This window comes from Falco rusticolus, chromosome 2 (assembly GCF_015220075.1).
Source record: "Falco rusticolus isolate bFalRus1 chromosome 2, bFalRus1.pri, whole genome shotgun sequence".
NCBI classification, from domain to species: Eukaryota; Metazoa; Chordata; class Aves; order Falconiformes; family Falconidae; genus Falco; species Falco rusticolus.
Window position 1 is genome coordinate 33,974,202 of NC_051188.1, and position 20,251 is coordinate 33,994,452.

Genomic DNA, 20,251 nt, shown 5'->3' on the forward strand with positions numbered 1-20,251 from the left:
TCCTCCCCCGCCCTTCCCCACCTCCTGCCTTCGCCCGCTCCTCCTCCCCCGCCCCCGGGAGAGGCGAGCGCTCTGCGGGGAGCCGCTCGGATAGGGAGCCACCGCCGCCGCTCGGTGAGTGCCGCCCGGCCGTCCTCCGCGGGCTGCGGCCGGCTTCGCGCTCGGGGGGACGGGGAGCCTCCCCCCTTCTCTCGCGGCGGGCGAGCCGCCGGGGCCCGCGGGTTCGAGCCCCGCCGCCGGCAGCACCCTGTGCCGGGCTGCTCTCGCCCCGCCACGGCTGCGGGAAGCGGGAGGTGCGCGGGGGGGTGCGAAGGGGTTGGGGGGGCGGCGGCGGCGGCCTCCTGCGTGCGTGTGGCGGTGCGCGCCTTCGCGCCGCGGCCGGCGGCGCCCCGCCGCGCTGGATGCCCATGCCAACTTTCTGAGGAGTTTGGGCAGCGCGTAAGATCGGGATATCGGGAGCGGTGTCTCGTGCAGACTTCGCCGCCTCCGTCCTCCTGCTCCCCGTCCCCCTGCCCTGACCCGCCGCCTGCCTCTCCCCGCCGTCCTGGGGCAGCGGCGGCCCCGCGCTGCACGGGGCGGGCGCGCGCGCGGGACGGTTGGCGGCGCGCACGCGCCTGAGGCGGCGGCGGGGGCCAAGGGGGGCGCCGCCCCGGGGCGGGGGAGGGGACGCGGCACGGTCTCACTTGGTCACCTCCCCACCCCCCCTTCCCCCCGGCTGCGACACGTTGGCCCCGGCCGGGCAGCGTTGGCTCCCAGGGGTGTCGGCCCCGCCGGGTGGCCGGGGCGGGTGAAGCCCCTCTCCAGCGCCTTCCCCCCACGGGCAAAGCCCGTACCGGCTCTGTGCGCCCCCCGCCCCAGCGCTGCGCGACTTGTTTGCCGACGGTGCCGCGAAAAAAGTAATGTTAATTCACCAACTGCAGCTGGCAACCTTTTTGCTGTAGTCACGCACAAGGGTGGAGGAAAAGCCTGTGGAGTGAGTCATGGATTTAAGAGGCCCTCTGGTTGTTTATGGCGAAAACAGGGGGTGGCTCCTTCGGCGTGCGGGAAATAAGCGGAGTGAGGTTTGCTGAAGTTTGGAATAACAGGGCGAGACAGGGATGCCCGTGCATACCAACCCCCCCTGCCCCAGCTGGCTATCGAGCAGCCTTGGAAAGGAGGGCGGCAAGCAGCGCTGCTTTTTACTGAAGGCAGAAGGGCCTGCGGTCGGGCTGTCATAGCGAGATGTGGTAGTTATGCATTTGTCAGCATTTCCATTATAAGTGGCGTTCTTACGTAGTTTACAACTTGGTTATAAAAATATGCACTGGGTTGAAATTTGGTCAATGGCCTCTTCTCCGGAAACATCCTCTAAGCAAGTTTTGAAATGGTTCTGCTTAGATGCTAAGGGGAAATCCATGGAAAGTATTGGCTTTTAATGTGTCTCTGAACTTTAAAACTTAGCTGCTTAGGCACATGGATGCATTTACAGCTGTTAGTAAAAAAAAAAAAAAAAAAAAATCCCATGCCCCACCACCATCACCCTCACCACCCCCCAAGTCTGTTAAACTGGGGAAGAGTTTAAAGGCTTAGCCTCTGCAGGCCTTGCTTTTTACATGTTAATTACTACAGCAGAAACTCTGGAGACTCTTGCAAGGTCCCTGCACCCTCCCGTTGGGGCACCCACCTACAGAAGTGATGTAGGGCACCACGAGTCTGCACAGCTCTGACCTTCGAGTGCCAGGGCAGTTCCAACACCTCAGTGCTGCAGACAAGAAGCTGGTGTTTAAATGAAGGCGGAATATGTTAACTTTGCTCTGTGGGATTATTTTATTTTTTTTTTACCGTGTCTGTTCAGATGTTGCTTCTGAGACAGGGAACGGGGAACAAGCACAGTATTCAAGAGGTTTCGTTTGTATACCACTGTATATACATGTATCTGGATCCCGTGAAACATGCCTGCCACCCAGTGGATATGTGGCTGATCTATATATATTCTATACATTGACTACCTCTCTGCCCCATCCAGCCCTTCCCTGTTGGTAAGTTTGCAAAGTCAAATGCTTAGGAGCTGTAAAAATGCCAGGCTTATCTGGCCGCCCTGAGTCTTTGCATGATGATGGTGTCTGTTGTGATGTTATCTGCCACCATCCTTCCCAGCCAGCTCAGATGATGAACCAGCTCAGGTGATGAACCAGTGGCACATTTGCCAAAGCATACCAGCTCCCTGGCTGGGTAGTAGCGAGAAGAGGTAATGTGAACAAGGCCGATGATTGTATGCAGAGGGAGAGGCAGTTTCACACCTGGGACGGCTGGAGAATTGGGTTTTGCAGCTCCTGCCATTGCCACAGGATTTCCATGTAAACGTAAAGGTTTTGTCACATGGTCTGTTGGTTTTTCTGGGTGCCTGGCCTGAGTCCCTGGGATCTCCTTTGCAGTTATGCTGAGCTTGTCCATCTGGAACAAAAGTCAACAGCTGTTTGCTCTTGACATACAGAAAATGTTTTGTAGGTCTGAGCGTGTTAGAAATGCAAGTCTTGAGTGTCAGAGTTGCTGGACAGTGTCTGTAGCTTTTTCCTTTAGTCTTTCCATATCTTAGTTTCCCATCTTTTAAAAAAATGTCGATAACAATACCTTTTATTTGATGGATTGCTGTCGTGATGAGAACCATAAAAGAACCTGGGAGAAAAGAAATTATTCCCTCTGTGGTTTGAAATTGTGTAGTGATGGTCTAGAAAACAAGGGCAGAAAGAAGAATTTGTGTGTTAACTACAGGAAAGCTTATATGGGGAAAAAAAATGTGACCAGGTCAGTTGCAATTAGAGATTGACCTCCATGCATATAAGCACTAGGAGACGTGTTTAATTACTGTAAGCCACTTAGTTCTAAGAATTCCTAAATTCTGCCATGTTAATCTCACTTTCATTACTGCTTTTTGTGTGTGATTTCCTAGGTTTTCTTTCCCTTAGGAAAAGAGCTAGGGTAGCATACTTGTGCCATCATCCTTCATTGACTGGATTCCTGATGTAACATCTGGGATTCTGCTGTTTGAGCACTCTGTTGAGATTAACCAGTGGTCATAGGTTGTGGCTGTGGTCTGTGTTGCTGTGAACATCCATAAGACAGGGCAGGGAAGGGCAAGGAGAAGCAGGACTTCTGCTCGTGTCCCAAGTACCTTGTGCTGTCATGGCCTCCACCAGCCCTTACATGGAAAGCCTGGAGCATCCTGCTGTTCCCTGGCTTGGAGCGTGGTTATTTGAGCTGCAGACCTGCCCTTCACAGGAGCTGGGCAAGAAATTGTTGCTGTGGGGATGGCCTATCGTCTGATCAGCATGAGGCGTTGAGAAGAGTGTGGACATGGCCTAGCAAATACCTGCTGAAAAAGCACAAAGTGCAGTTTGTCTTTGAACGTTTGATCAGATGCACTTGGATTTTTCATGGGGGCAGCAAAATGGACACCTGCAATATAGTGGCTCCAGCCCTTATGTCAGACTTCGAATCTGTCACCAAGAGCTGGAAGGGTGCTGTAGCCTTCCAAGTTTCCCAGAGACTTCTGTTAACATTGAAAGACAGCATTTTCCTTGGTCTTGTTCTGAAAACAGCTAAAGTATTTTGGCTAAGTTCTAATCGCAGTCTGCCTCTTGCCGCACCTCTCGCTCAGAGGTAACCTCTACAACACATGGAACAAAATTTAGCCTGAGGCAGACATTCAGCTGGGAAAATTTCAACCCAAACAGTCAAAAGTCTGGCCAAGTTACAAGCAGCTGGAAGCAGCATCTTGCATTGGAAGCGTTTGGGAACTGCCTAATAGCCAGTGCTAAAAGTTTCATCAATACTGTTTACATGTTTATGTACATGGAAATACACTGCTGAATTATAGTATTTTACTTGGTTGACTAACTGGCAGCCAGTTGATTCTGATTTTTTTTTTAATAGAGAATCAAACCTAAAATTCTTTGATTAATTGTACAAATGCTTTTCCTCACTCACATTATTCATTGTTTTCCTGGCTGAAAAATTGAAAACTTTAAAACGGAGCCTATGAAATAAATGACAAACCAGGGCTTACTTGTTCTGAATCTTTCAGAATGGCTTAACAATTGTTAAAGACCAATTTATAGAACTAGAGCAAATTGCTTCCCAGCATTTTGAATTGTAAAAAACCACATCTCCCAAATTCCTAAGCTATTCATCAACTGTTCTGTTGTAGCAGACTCACCCTATATTGTGTCCCTGATATATCTATTAACTCTGCAGTGAAGTGTGAGTATAAAACAATTGTGCCATGGAGTCACTGTGGAATAAATACCACAAACATTGGCAAAGTTGCTTCATAAATCTTAGTTCAGAAATGAACTTAGGCGTGCCTTTCTTCTATGGGAGTGCAGCTGTTTCTTGTGGCATCCCCTGAGGGCTGAATCTTGGCGTAGGGCTGTTTAGTATCATTATATTCTCAGTTTCTGTGATGATATCTCGTTGTTACCAATAGATTACATGCAGGTTTGTGTGTGTGTTGAACAAATTACTAGTACAGTGTGCTGCATTTTTTTAAAATGGTCAGAACCCAGCAGAAGGCATTTTTCATGCAGCCACATATAAAGGAACCAGGAATGCAGTTACACCAGCAGGATAAGAGACTGTCTTCAAACTAGTAATTTGCAAGAAGGCTTAAGAATGTGTGCAGAGAATCGTCTTAACAGGATTTTTCATTGTAATGCTGTGACTGAAGTGTGATCTTTGGCTGTATAGCAATATAAATATTGCACAGAAATAGGAAAGAAGGTATGTGGCCTTAGTAAGATTGCCGGAATTCTGTCTTCTGGTGTTGCTGCTCACATGTGAGGGAGGATGTGAAATATTAGTAAGAGCACGGTGACAAAAGTGATCCAGGGTTTGGAAACCCAGCTTCACAATGCAGGGTGTACAGTTTATTCAGCTTGGAAGAGACTAAGTGGGGAAATGACGCCTGTCTATATTGTACATATGTGTAAGGAAAATACATGATATTTACTTGACCCTACTGAGACATCCAGTGTCTGGGAGATTAAGTTAAGATACATTGTACCTTGAAATAATAAGTAGCAATGAGGGCAATAAAGCATTGTCATGGATTTGCTGTTGCTGGGAGTGTTTAAAGTGAGAGGGGGTTTCCTTCTCAGAGATGTGCTTTGGCTTGATTCTGTGGAGGACACTTGCAGTGCACGTAGAAGAGGGAAGGACTGTGCTCAGTTGAACTGTATTGTTGCTAGATTGCGAAAATAAGATTATTTGCAGTCCTGTCCATGTATTGTAGCACAAGTTGCTACCTTGGACAAGATTATAGTAAAATGTCATGCTTCAGAACCTGGCTGGTCTTCTCTTGGGTCAGGAGCACCATTTCTTCTTGCTGCTTAATTTGACTTCTGGGATTATGAGTAATTATTGTATACTTTCCTCCAGAGCATCAACATCTGGTGGCAGCTGGAGACAGGATATCGGGTACTCACCTTCCTCGCTTGCTGCTCTCTGTCAGTACAGTTCGCTCATATTCCTAGGTTAGTGTACTGTCTTTGCTCAGGATGCTGACAGCTGTATTCAGGGATGAAGAAATTTCCCCTGCCATTAGATAGACAAGGACGTTGCTCACTGTTCAGAAGTCAGCTGCTGAGGGCTCAGTGTACCTCCAAGCCTGCTCTCACCTTAACCACCTTTCTGTCCTTTGGGTTTGCCTCTCCTGCTGCCAGATCTCCTGCTGCAAGCGGACACCAGAGATGGGGACATGGGAAAGTGTGCATATGGCTTGACAGCACCCCTGGTAGTTACTAGAACAACAGAAGTTATGGTGGTGAAATCACTTTGTTGAAGCAATACCTGCAGAGCTCTTTTTCAGGTAGCTTCACAAGAAAGCTGAAGTTTTAGTTTGCCTGGGAATTGCACTTGGGCCTAGATAGTTATGAGATGATGTTTTATTAATTCCATCATTCATTCTTTTTAATACAACATTCACATTTTTTCCTCTGGCATCTGAATTTGAAATATACTTTAAGTGTTAGAAGTATTGCTTTTTGTGGAAAATTTACTTTATAGCACTTACTCTAGAGTGCCTGGTACGCAAAAGAATGCCAGGGTTTGATGTTCAATATTTCACACAGTGGCTTTGATTTGGGCTTTTTCATTCACACCTTAAAATATCCTATGAAAGTTTTAAGGTTAAAAAATTGCATTTTCTGTAGAGGATGACATTACTGGAAGTTTTCCTGTGGAGAAGAACTGAAACTTGAGGAGCATAAGTTCTTGTAAATCAGTATCTCTAGACTTCCCAAAACCATGCATATATTTCCGCTTACTTGGAAATAACTTAAGCACTAAAGTACTCCTCTCAAGCATGATTTCTAAAAACACTTTCCTCAGCTACCCTATTGAGATATGTGTGTTTGAGAAAATAATGACAGTACAGCCTTCTAGGGTTTGGCCTGTATATCCATTGCTACATTCATTGGAGTAAATGATAATGCACTATTGATTTCTAGGGGATACAGGATCCAATTCACTAATAAAGTACAAATCAGATTGCATGTTTTCAGTTTTTAAGAGCTCTGGTTAGGTTATTTAATAAATTTCTTCCCAGAAAATGGCAAAATCAAAGAATCAACAGTAAATTTTGAATCTTATTTTAATGTTCCAGTAGTTGGATAAAACTTGGGTTGATACAGGGATGATAATGAGTATCGCCACGTGATGCCTGTTTTGAAAATGTGGTCATAGTTTGTATTTTGCCACCTTGTGACATCTTACTGTGTTGGTAATATTAAGTGATTTTTATTCCCTCACTGGCTGTCAAGTGAAACAATGTTTTAGGATGAGATTAAAATTTACAGAATTGTCAAGTGACCTAAATCCACCTCAGGGGCATATCAAAGTTGAAAATAATACTACTAAATAGCTGAGCTGTATAACTGATTGTATGCCTAACAGCACTAGATGTGCGTGTAGGATAATTATGCACCCAGACAACCAAATTAACAAAGGCTACAAATAGTATTAGGACTGTGTTCTCTGCCAGGTTTGGTTTCCCCCTTTACCAGTGCTAAATGTAACTATAATCAGGATAATCGAGAATTAGGTGTTTTTATTGAATGCATTACGCTATACCTGATGTGTGTGTGTGCGCAAACTCCCCATGTAGTCCCTAATCTAGCACATCTGTGGCCAGTGAAGACATAATTTTGCCTTCTTCCCAGAATTAGTTTGATTTTCTTCTTTTATTTATGTGTGTATACAGAAGTATCTTTTTTTATGTTAAAACCTACTATTTCAGCTTCACCTGCGTACTCTAAGCCGTGTGATATTCCAGTCTTTTCCTTCATTAATACAGTGGTGACATTAAGCAGTTACAGAGTCTGAGGTACCTGGTCATACAGGCATCAACGAAATTTAATGAGGTGTTTCAGCATGCTTGACCTTGTTCTGTGACTCGTTTATGTGTCATATTTTCATGTAGGAAACCGAGCATGCTCCAAGTCCTGGCAGAAGGTCACTCACAGGGTATCTGCTGCTGCAGCTTCTGTTTCCACATCTGCTGCTGCTTGGAGAGGCACTGCTGCTGTGTCGTTTCCAGCAGCTTCCACATTAAGTGTGTTATCGGATGCTTTTGGGCTGGGCTTGGACTCGTCAGGAGGGGACATGAACTGGTGATTGAGAAGTGGAACATTGCAGGATTCTGCAACTTGCTGCAGACCTTCAGAGAGCCTTTTTGGGCAAGGGGGTTTTGAACAGCATCCTGGCATCTGTTCCCTGCTCTTTAATTTTGTTGAGAGGAGAAATTCAATGAGAAATTTCAAGGTGTCTGGTTGATCAAGGTCTGACGTTGAACAAGAGAATTGCAACAGATACCTTTGTTTTGAGGAGAAACTGGAAAAGCACACTTTGTCACCAGTATAAACTATTGAAGAGGTGAGGAGGTTATTCTACACTGTGGCATAGAATTTGCTATTTTTTTAATATAAATGACAAGGGAAGTGGTATTGTGGGTAAAAGGACAGCCAGACCAGTCACAAAAAGGATGGTGACAGTACTTAGTGTTCACATACTGCTGTAGGAATGCTGACTGATCCAACGTGTTGTGATAATAATGTGTTACCTAAGGGACAATAAGACTCTAGGAAAAGAGCATAGTCCAAGGCAGCTTCAGAAACTGCAGTATTTTGGGGAGATAAATTGATTTAAACATCAGAAATGTGCAAACTGGGTAACTAAGTCCAGTTGTTTGAATTCATACATTAAAATACGCTTCGTGTGCTGAGGGCGATGGCAGCGGGTGACAGAGAGCTCCCACATTGCCTCGGCCTGAACCCTGGGCCTCCTCCCTCCTTCTCTGCTTCCCAGGTTGCGGGGGAACGCAACAGAAATGAAGCCACCACCAAGCTCCAGAATAAAGTCCAGCACTTGAATATTTCTAGCAGTAATTTCCCCAAACAGACAGGCCTTCAGGCAGCTCTTGCACAGTGTTTTTTCTTGCTCTCCCTGCGCATCCTGCCTCACACGTGACAGACAGCAGCATCTAATGAAATAGCTGGCATTTAATGGTTATGGATCCCAGCTGCAGTCATCTTCTCAGTAAAACATTAGGCCTGAGGGTCAGCTGTGCAGAAAAAGACATCAGCCTCTTCACACTGTCACTGGAAGTTGGCAGTGTGTATGGGTGTCCCAAGGAGGGACAGGGTCGCAGTGTGTGTAGGAAGTACAGGCAGCTTGGCCTCCGTGCCCATGGATGCTGTGGCTGTGATGGCCACCTCTCTGCTCCGTCAGCTACTCCCCCCAGCACCTTGTCACTCATCTTCTGCCATCATTTACTGCCCTTCCCACCTCCCCCCCCAGCCTGCCAGCTGAACACGGGAACCCTTCTGTTTCTGCCAAAATTCTTTTACTTAACTTACGCAGTTTAAACAGTAGATTTATTTTAGCCAAAATGGATTGAGGTGCTGAGGTGGCAAAGCTGAGGCAGGTTCTGGTAGCTGTACTGAGAAGCTGTTGTGGGGTGGGTTGAGGAAATTAGTGGTGTGTTAGTGGAGATAATGGAAATGAGATGTGTCCGCAGCCTATTGAACTGTAAGCCTTTCTCCAGCCTTGTGCCAACAGACTTGTGCCAGTGTTTTACTTTTGTATTTCCTTCTGGGAGAAAGGAATTACACCCATATGTCACTGTATGCAGAGAGTAGGTCTCCCAGCACCCGCTTACCTCCACTGAAGTGGTCCTGAGCTTTTTTCTTTTGTATTTGGGTATCTATGTGCTCTGTGCAGCTGTCTTTCACTGAATGCATTTTCAAGCGAAACCTTAGTCTTGAGCCATCCAAAACAAACCTCTAGGGGCTTTTTTTTTAGGTTTTCCTAGTTGAACAAATCTTATGGGTTAACAGATTTTTAGTCTTTATGGTTTGTAAAAATTTTACTAAGGCTTTTGCAAATTCAGTTTTCAAATGTTAATATTACAGGGTAGTAAACCTCTTCAACTGTTACAGGTATAATATTTTAATAAATGAAAGAACTGGCTTCTGACCATAAATATACTGCAGCCAAGATGGTGAAAGCCAGAAATATACTTTTATGTTCTTGGCAAATGGCCATTTGTGAACATTTTCCAGGGCATATCTATTGATGTCAAAGAGTTTTACTGTCCTTGTGATCAAATTTGCTGGTGTACTTCTATCATTATTGTACTCTTTCGGGAGGGGAGGGGGTGATGGCATCATTATGTACCTCATCTGAGGTGAATTATTGCAAATACATTACCTAAAGTCTGACCTAGCTACTTGCTTTGACTCTGGACATAGTTTTTGGCACAGTCTAAAACAGAGGTCAGACAGCTGGATGGTCACAACACATTTTCAGGAGGTTGTTTGCTTAAGAGGTCTCTGTATATTTTGTATGAGAAAATCAATACATTAGCTTTTGTTTTGTCTTGTCCTTCTGAAATAAAAGCTGCACAAGAAATGGGGGTTTGTAGTCTCTTGTTTTATCATTGCTGTGTGACTAGAAACTGGAAGGTCAAGTCATACACAAGGCTGTTACTGTATGAGCCCCCTCAATGTCTTTACTAGTTAGGTGGGGGTTTTTTTCCTCATTTCCCAAATCTATGTGTGTTAGTGGAAGCAAACAACTCATTTCATGTTTTTCTGAAGAAAAAAGGTAGTTATAGAAGTAATTGTTTTTATTGTGGAGAATTAATGTTGAATACTGTGTATCTTATGTCTCTGCCTCAATACCTGTCGAGAATATTACTTATTTTTCTGAATTCTCTAATCCTCTAGGGCTCATACATTCTCCCTTGTCTTGTTTCAGATTGATGTCAAGACATGTAACGACACTGAATATAGTTAGAGACTATGTTGTTCATTGGAGCTTCTGCTTTATGGTATGATGGACAAACATATCGGTCCCTCTTTATTTTTGTTTCCAGAGGTGGAGCAGGATGTGTTACACACATATTTAGATTTAAGTTTCCATTCTGTATACTTCATTGTCAGACCGAGCAGTAGTCTTATTATAGGTGTTTCGATAGGCACAGGTATTTGTGCAGGTGTGGTTTAAGGGAGAAAATGCATATTTATGGTTCTTTTGTATAGCACTATGTTCATGTTTGTGGAATGACTGCCTTTTAGCAGAAGAAGCTATTCTAAATGGGTAGTATTAGGAAAACTACTGAATTTAGGTACTGTGTTAAAGAAACTGGAGGAGTGATGTGAAAAGGTGGTTTTATCAACACTGTCACTGGTACTTTTTGTATGTGTGCTCCCCCTTTCTTATCCAGTCAGGTTTCTAAATCATGTCCTTAGGTTTCTTACTGGACTTAAGACAAGTAGAAATAAAAATCCTGAAGGTTTTTTTCACCATTCTGTGATAAAACCTTTTTTGGGATTACTTGTTTTATCTGCCAGAAGAATAAATTACCAGTTCCAGATTAAGCAGGGGAGAAGATGGCAATTGTCTGTGGATTCTGACTGGAACATAGTCACAGCTTGGGTGGCTTAAAACCAGGTGCTTCCATGCTTTTGCTCTGTGGAGCCACTGCAATCTAATTTTTTCTATTTATTCCAAAATGTATTTTGAGTGTTTGTTCATACACCTGAAGAATAGGGAATAGAGCTGGGAATGAAAGAAAACAAGGTAAAACAAATCAGAAAGGGAAAGAAATAGAAGAAGGTAGATCCAAATTGGTTTCCTCCTTCTGACTGTAAAGATATCAGCCATGAAAACGAGATGCAGAAGAAACTGTGAATAGTCCCACTGATAAAACTGCGATAATTTAAACTACAGAATCACTGAGAGCTAGATCAGTGCTTACAGCAGAATGTTGAGTTGTAAGCCATTACCAATAGTAAGGAATTTAAATTCCTCTCACCCAGCTTAGTGCATGGACATTTGTTTACTGAAGGATTTTTTTGTGTCCTTTTTAAGGACAAGGTGTTAGCTTTTACTAATGGGAGGAAAATGGACTCAAATCTGAATGCTCATACCAAATAAGGCTGAAGCCTAGTCATCTGTAATTACAGTTTAGATTTCTTTCCCTTCCTCTCCAAAACATTGTGTTAGCGTGATGTAGTTTTAAGAACAGCAAGAGCATGAAGTATGGACAGGCAGTTTTTTCACCTAATTAATGACCAGATTTTCTAAGTGAGCGGTACCCATCAATGAAGCACCAGAGCTTTCCCAGTTGAGTATGACCAAGAGCTAGAGCTCATGATCTCCCAATTCACTTTAGGCAGTCTGGGCTTACTTTGCTGCCCTTTACAAATAGGGAGGAGGGTACAGAAAGTCCTGAGCAGCTATATGGGGAGTCAGGTGCTGTTGTTAGCTTGGGATTGGTGCCAGTGATCAGACCCAAGGGGAAAGTGATGGGGAAACTGAGGTAAGAAGGCCTTATCAGGGATGTGGGGGAAAAGAATGTATGAATGAGTAGCCTGCCACCAGCTCCACTTTACCTCACTAGTGATGTTTGTGGTTTTTTCCAGAGGATTTCAAGTCTTTATACCTTTGGCATTTAATAAAAATGAAAATAAATGGATGATGAGGAGACATCTTTTGGGGGCTTGTACAAGCACAGCTAGCAGATGCGTATTTCTGCTCTGGTCAGAGTCAGAGTGATGGTGTGAATGAACAAGTACTCAAGGGAAATACGGGGTGCTTGTTTAGGGTAGGGGAGTTTGTTTTCTCATAGAACAGAGAGTAGTAGGGAATAAGCTGCTCCTAGTTTCTGCAAAGCAGCAAGGGCTCATATCCCAAAACCAACAGGTCTGAGGTTGTGGGCATTTAAGGCTAAAACAAAAGGTAATTTTCTTCACTCTTGCTCCTTCCTGAGTGAGATTATTGACCACTGCCTTAAGAAAAGATGTTTTAATTATTCTTATTTGGAATATTAAAATTAATTTTGTTTGCTATTACTTTTCAGTAGTGGTTGAAATAAAGGAAGATTTCTGTGACCGCAGTCACAAATAGTATATTTTTGTCTGATAGGCGAAGCTGGAAAACATTTCTAATGTGTCTTGCTAAAAGTGGGAAGCATTAAATGAAAAGTTCATGAAATAAAGTTGATTAGAGAGAAACAGTGGATGAAACACTCTGAATTTAGACTACTGTCCTAGAATGTGAGCACTCTACTCAAATTTGGGTCTGTGTCCCTTGATGGCAGAGGGAGCTGAAATCATTCCTCTCTGGCTAGTGGTATGTTTTCCAGAGCACAGATCTTCAAAGCTGATGGACTCTCAGTAAATGCAGGGCAAAATGGGTTGTAATGTTAAACATATATACTGAAATGCTAAATTGACAATATTAGACTAAAATAATAAACATAGATATATACATAGTACTTTGAATTGAGCATTGAGGATACTAAGTCTATGACAGGTTACTTAGGGAGAATATTGAACTCCCTCCATTAAATGAATGACCTCTATTAGTGGAAAGCAGGAGAAAAAAGCACATCTGAGAAAATGTGCCTGCCATAATGTGCTCTTGTTCTCTTAGCCTCTGTTCCCAATGTTGTCTTCAGAGCTCCCTAAACCACAGAGTCAGGAAAAATGGTTCCTCAGAGGCTTTTGGAAAACACATCATAGTAGCAGAAATTCTCTCTGGAACTGAGCTTCTGTGCGTGTGTGCAGTGGTATCTTCTAGGCTATGTCTGACAGCTGTACCTAGTTTTTATGGGCAAGTGACAATAGCAGAGGTGACGGTTTGGTTTCTTGAGGTGATCCACAGGATTATAATCTTACAGGATTTGCTGGTAAGACTGCCCACCTGGCTGAAGATCAGCATAGAGATACAAGACTTCTGTTGGTGCAACTTGAAATGTAGCTGAGAGTTGGCCTTCCAGCAGCCAGTTCACCTTTCCTGCAGTGCCAAGCTTCCCCACAGCTCTGCTTTTTGTGTCCTGCAGTCTTTATTTTTTTTCTCTCTTCTCCATGATTTATGTATTCACCAAGTGGTTAATGTAGCATGTATTTGGGTAGGGAAGCCCACTGCTTAAAGTATTGATTGTTTCCTGAACAAGCAAGTATTTGGGTTGTGTTTCTAGCTAACGTTTCTTTAATAGCCAGTTCTCTGTGTGAATGAGTTGCGATGGAAAATTGATTCATTCACATGAGCTTACTTTTTTGCAAATCTTTTTTTCTCTTGCCTCTCCAAGTTAGCACTTATATATTTTTCCATAAACACACGTTCTTTTTTTTGTGTTCACATCCTGAGCAGTGCAGAAATACCCTGTTGCATTCTCATAAGCATCTAAAATATTTGTGGAACTCTGGCTCAACATTTTTCTAAAAATGATGTTTATCTGGTTTTCCTTTAATTCCATAAATTTGGCCTGCATCCGTACAGGGAGTCGGCACAAGTGTGCAAGGTAGCTGATAAGGCCAGTCTAAGATGTCGGGATTCAAAGGATAACAAAAACTGGAATAGAAGCAAACACATTTTCATCTGACTTGAGCAGTAGAAAGCCTTTGCAGCAACGACCCCGACATGTGCATGTACTAGATGCTTTTTGTTACTGTCTAAAACTGAAGTGTGAATAAATAATTCCCTGGTACTTCTTCAAGATATCAACAATTTCCTGTAGCACAGCTGACTTTCTGGGACTGCGCAGTCTCTGCAAACTAACTCTCTAGCCTTTAAAAGAAAATTAATTTAACAACAACAAAAAAAAAGCAGCTGCAGAAGTACAGCTTTGGGTCCAGAACTGTCTAGTTAAGGGCGGTGCCTGGCTGTTTTCCCTCAGGAGAGGGTTTGATGGGGAACATTATGATCCCTCCCCTTGTCCTCTTGCTCTGTATAAAGGCCAAACAATAATAGTAATACTAACATTGTCGTGCTGTAACTTCTGTGCATATCTGTGCGCTTGTCTCTGGCTGTACCAAATACTTTCTCTGTGATTAATAGCATTCCTTGCATAGAAACTTCTACAAATCTCAGCTTCATTCTTGATTTGATTTTTATACTGATAGACATAAAAAAATCCAGTGTGAACACTGGGTATTTTTTTTCTTCTTCCCCATATGTGTTTATTATTCATGAATGTGTTGCAACATCCAAAAACGTAATGAGTGACTCACAGAATGAGAAGAGGAAAAATACAGTTATAGCTTTTTAATGAGGATTTCTCAGTCAACTACAGTGTCCCAGTTAAGAAACCACTATTGGACTATATAAAACCCACCCAGTCTTTGCTTTTATGTTCCTTCTCCGTATTTGCAACATAGTTTCACTTGGTATACATTTCTATTCATTTGCTTGTTTGGTTTTTTTTTCAGTCTTGTATCAGGGATTACAACATTCTGACAGCAGAAACAAAACAAAAACCACAGAACAACATGTTTACAAATAGCTCTGGATTTATTTCTGTGTGTGTATAAGAGAGGAAAAGAGCAAAGGCTAAGTTTACTGCTACTGGTGTAGTAACATCCTTTCAGAGTTTAGATTGAGCTTGGATTCTTCAAAAATTATCCTTGCAAGGACTGCAGAGCAAATATAACCATCCTGTTAAAGCAACACAGCTCTGAAGGAATATAATAGTGGGAGATCTGAAGCTTACCTTGTGGGATGACATCCAGTGCTGGTCTGCTTTAAGAATCAACACTGACTTTCTTTCTGGAAAGATTGTTTCTTACCCTTGGAAAGTCTAACCTTTTCTGTCATATATATGTTTTTGAATTTTAGCAGTATTTATCAATTTCATTTCATACCTAGTATTCCCTCACCTTTGTGTCTTTCTTGCACAATAGCAGGAAATCCATATTTGCTTAAAGGCTTTGTTTTGCGTGCAAATCCATAAAAATAGATGGGCGACCTAATACTTGTCTTTCAAACCAGCTGTATACCCAGGTGATAATTTCCTTTGGAAAGCTAAGCATCTAGCTGAATCTTACTGCAGTCAGGGTTGTATAGCCTTGTACAATATTGAAGTATATTATTTAAAAAAAAAATATTCAGGGCTGGTACATACAGTGTGTGAGAATCTGGGATTAGAACATCATAGTGTTATGTCCTTGCTTGGGATATCCAGTAATTGTTACCATACAAAAATGAGGTCATTTTGGCTTTGATTGTTGCAAATATGTTGTGGTCAGGTGTTCTGTACATAAAATAGCATTACCTTCACAGTGCATAGCTGTGAATTCTAATTAATGGGCATTAATTAGAACTACACTATCTTCTGCCTTGTTTCAGAAACTGTTTCTGTCTTTTCAATCAGTAAGCTCTTCTAGATGAAAAAAAAATAATCCAGATACAGTTACCCGTTTGTTGGTATAAAATACATTTCTCTGCCCATTTACTTCCCATTAGTTGCCTTTGTTGTAGGGCCTGTGCTGGAACAGGGTCTAGAGATGTATTTAAAAGTATAAGGGATGTTGGCCTTCTTGGATCAGTTTAGTGACTCTGAATGAAGAATTGGAAAGTAGCAACTTATAAGTGAGTTGGATTTCAGGATGCAGGAGCCTTAACTGTCTGAATGTGGTTATTGATAACATTGGGTGAGGCACGATGATGAGGCACCTGAGAAAAAGAGGTAATACATACATTATACAAATATTTGCAGATTGTGGTTTAATTCTTTCTGTTTCATGATTTTTTGGAGGGTCTAAAGCTCACTGAGAGAACTATGGGGGATGAATTTGTCCTGTCTTTGATTTCTTTGTCTTGAGTGCCTCAGGGCTATGGGTTTACAAGTATGACTTCTGTCACACCTACTGGCAGGTGTATGTATAGGATGTTAACCGACTTTCAGTGCATTTTCCAAAACAAACAGGCAAGTAGAGTGCAGAGGGAGGGTGGAACAGAGCTAGCTTAGATCTGAGAGCTGTGGGTTAAGCAGCATCTCAGTCCCTTCTTTCTGTCTGTAGCATCCCCCAAGTAACATGTGTCGAGCTTTTTTTTTTTTTACAGCTGTTGTGCAATCATGTGAGTCTTAGAGTGAAAACTGACTTTAGTGCTGGCCCAGTCTTGTAGTCCATTACTACCCACAGAGGGAGATCCTATGCCCTTCACTAGCAGTGCTCATCAGTCTTTTTGAGCTGATTCAACAGCAGCTAGTGCTCCCCACCCCTCCCAGTCAGCTTTCTGCCACAGTCATCATAGAATCATGGAACGGTTTGAGTTGGAAGGAACCTTAAAGACCATCTACTTCCAACCCCCTGCCATGGGCAGGGACACCTTCCACTAGACCAGGCTGCTCAAAGCCCCGTCCAACCTGGCCTTGAACACCTGAGGGTGGGGGCATCCACATCTTCTCTGGGCAAACTGTTCCAGTGTCTCTTAATGTCTTTAATGGGATCAGTGGAAAGTTTAACAGGTACCACATGGACAAAAACTGGTGCAAGGAGAGGATGGGGAGAGAAAATGCAGTTGAGGTTGGTAGAGAAGTGTCAGAGAGAAGCTGGAGCCTGCAGCTTCTGGCTGAGAGTGGATCAGAGATTATTCTGTGTCAGAGCTGTATTTTCTACCTGGATTTTTGCAATTCTTTCCCTCTGAATCTTGCTTGTCAGTAGAAAGGAGGATATAACCACATTTTAAACCACTCTCAGAAATATGAGAAGCATTACTTCTCAGCAGAATAAACTCATAACAAAAGGAGGAAGGAAGGAACTTAAAAGAGCGAGGAAAAGAGACTATATAAGTAGATTTTCCTAGACACTTGTCATCTCTGGGATGTGACCTAAGAATACCTTAGAGGTGATCCAAGAAGAGTTTGTGCAAGGCTGTACAAGGTCAGGGGTTTGTAGCTGTGTGGGATGTTCCTGTGCTGCTTGGCAAAGGCAGCTACCTTGCCAAATATGCCTTCGCTAGGAAACACGAGGCAAGCTTAGAAGCATAAAATGGATGAGGTTAAAGCTGCCTGGTGCTCAGTTGTGAATCCATTTCATTTCAAACACCTCTCTTGCCCCTTCTGCTGCAAAGGCATAATTTCTGGAAGCTTGGAAGACTGCAGACTTGTGAAGGACTCTTGTGTATTCTGAAGGAAGATGACATTTACTATCTGAAGGATTTAAACTTAACAAAGGACAGCTGGGTTACCTTCCCTCCCAGCTTTTGAAAAGAATAGTGGCCTGTTCATATGTACTTGGTTTACTACCACCTTTCCTTTCCTATGATTCAACTACAGTTCAGAAGACCAGCACAGTGAAAACATAGACTGTTTTCTCTCAAATTCATGGTGCTCTACTTTCAGCCTATACTCAGTGCACACTAAAACATCACTGAACCATACCTTTAAATTGCAAATTAAGAATGGATAGCTGCATGGGCTGCAATGCAGGTATCTAAACCCCTGGGTTCTACATTTCTCCTTTAAGATGGTTTTTTACTAAAACCTCTGAAAATACAAGAGGTTTGTAGATGGCAAACAATTGTCTTAAAAATATTATAAGTATGTGGCCTGAACTGTGGTTAAATAACACAGTGAAGAGAACTTTTCTATGCCTATGTCCCATAGCAGAGACTTCTTCTGGGAATAGGAGCAAGTTACCTTACAATCTCCTGTTGCAGTTTCTCCATGCATAAATATTTAGGTCATTATGCATCTGGCAGTGTTAGAAACCCACAATAGTTTCAGTCTGTTTTATGTGGCACAGTGGTATGTGCCAGTCCACAAATCCAAAGTACCAGGACAGTAACAGCATGATAGATAAGATATTATATTAAAATATTGTAGCAGTGCTACTATATGTTTCTCAGTGTTGTATCCAAGGAGAAAGGAAAGTGCAGGAGTTTGGGTGCTAACTGAACACTTGGGGAAAGGCTGGTTCAAATGTTGTCCTTACACACACACTGTGTGATCTCAGGCATGTCCATTGCTCAGGTGTTCTTCCCTGCCATGCTTGTAAATGGGATTATTAGGATTTCTTTCTTACAGGGATGCCTGAGATTAAATACGTTGTGAAGGTTGAGATACTGGGATCCTACAAAAACAATATGAAATGGAAGTTCCTTAAATCAGATTTTTACCCAGTCTTGAGCCAGTTTGATGAGGCCCTCAGCCTGTGCGAGTTAATGGTATGAGCCTGAGCTGACAGCAGGGTGGTGGGATCTCCTCTGGCAATAGTGGAGAGGAGTTACAGCATCTTGAGCTGCTTTAGGAATGGCACCACAGGGTACCATGTAAATGAGGGCTTGCTAGGCTTCTAATGTGGTGACCTTGTGTGTAATACAGTGTGAAGATAAAAACCAGTGAGCTTTTAAATCTAAAGTTTCTGCACCCTTCTTCAAAATAATGTGTTCTCCTCCACAAACCTCCCTTTTGGCCCATTTTCATGAGACTAAAGTGTATCTGTTTTCTGGGTAGGGCAGCACACCTCCAGAGCACATCTCTCTGGTCTGTTCTCATGTGGCTTCAGAGCCTCATGCTGTCCCTTCTGCAGGCCATCTGCTGTGGTCCCATTCCGCATCTCCTGGGGAAGCATCCCATCCCATCCCATCCCATCCTTGTAACAAGAGTTGTTGCTTTCAAAGCCAGTTGAGAAGGATGGACTCAAACCAGGGCATAAAAAGAGAAGTGGCTTCCTTGGGGTCAAACATGAGGCCAGCAGAAGTGGGAGCCGTATCCATGTCTCTGCCACCCCAGCCGGTGTGCTGCACTGCTCCCCTCAGGGTGTAATTTGGCATGTGTTTCTCTGCAGGCCAGGGCCAATGGCAACGTGAAAATTGGATTGTGTGTTATTTATTTATTTATTTATTTATTTATTTATTTATTTATGCGGCCTTAACTTTTCCACTGGTGGGTTCCACCCTCTGCCATGCTGTGCGACTGCACAAATATTTGTGCTGGGAAACAGGTTGGGGGGGTATTTTGGTGCAAGGAATATGCAGCTGTGATGGAGCAGAGGGCTAAAGCTGTTTAAATTGGCTTAAGCCATGTTTTTGGTCAGTGTCTGGCTATGTCTTCTGTGCAAACAATGATCTAAGTTTCATAGAGATACTTATCCCAGCAATGGGCAAAGTCACTTCTTTAAGCCAAAATTAAAATTAGCAAGAAACCTGATACAGTTCCAGAGATAAACATTCACCTGCATTCTCTTTTGTTAAATACGTTTACTTTTTACATATGCTTTTTTTAGAAAATAATGCTTCCAGATTTAGCTTAGAAATGGCTAAATGTTTGCATAGCTTGTGCTTGTACATCATTACGAAATGATTTTTGTATTTAGTTGACTGACTGGATAAGGCTGTGTTGGCTTTTTCCCCTGTAAAATGTAAGTATTAGACTCTAGTAATTAAAATGGCACTCTCCCTGTGCCAATGTTACAGTTTCCTTGTAACTACTTGTGCACCTGGGTCAGATTTCTCCCCGCAGTGCCTCATGATTTCCAAAGGGTTTTGCAGCAAAAGAAACAAATACTTTTAGATGTAAGACTGGATTATAATTAAGTTGCTGGAGAGAGGGAAAATACATCTGTTGCGAGAGGTGGAAAATATATGTGACTAAAATAACATCACTGTGTTTCCTCCACATGGTCTCTTTTCAGCTGAGAAATACAAATGAAGACATATTTTGATAAAAAGCTGTAGTGAAGCTACTTTAGTAGCGACTTAATTGAGACCTTTACTCAGCTAGTCATAAAAATGTGCTACTGCTGTTTTTTTCAGATCTCCCACTAAAGCAGGCTGCAAAATAACATGATAAAACCTATGTAATAAAATCGTACGTGGGTAACTGCTCTTTAAACAGTAAACTGGGAGCCAGTTTTGCCTTTGAGTGCCATGTAGGTATCACAGGGACTGCATTACTTGCAAGTAAAACCAAAATTTTCTTCTT

General features: G+C 42.8%; 1 protein-coding gene across 1 annotated transcript in view; it reads left to right on the forward strand.

The window, feature by feature from the left end:
• The first annotated feature begins 19 nt into the window (after positions 1-19).
• Positions 20-20,251, forward strand: part of ELF1 (E74 like ETS transcription factor 1) — a 92,191-nt gene continuing 71,959 nt past the window's right edge. The window contains exon 1 of the mRNA XM_037376248.1: positions 20-114. The gene's annotated coding sequence lies outside the window, so the exon portion shown is untranslated. The remainder of the gene's footprint in view (positions 115-20,251) is intronic.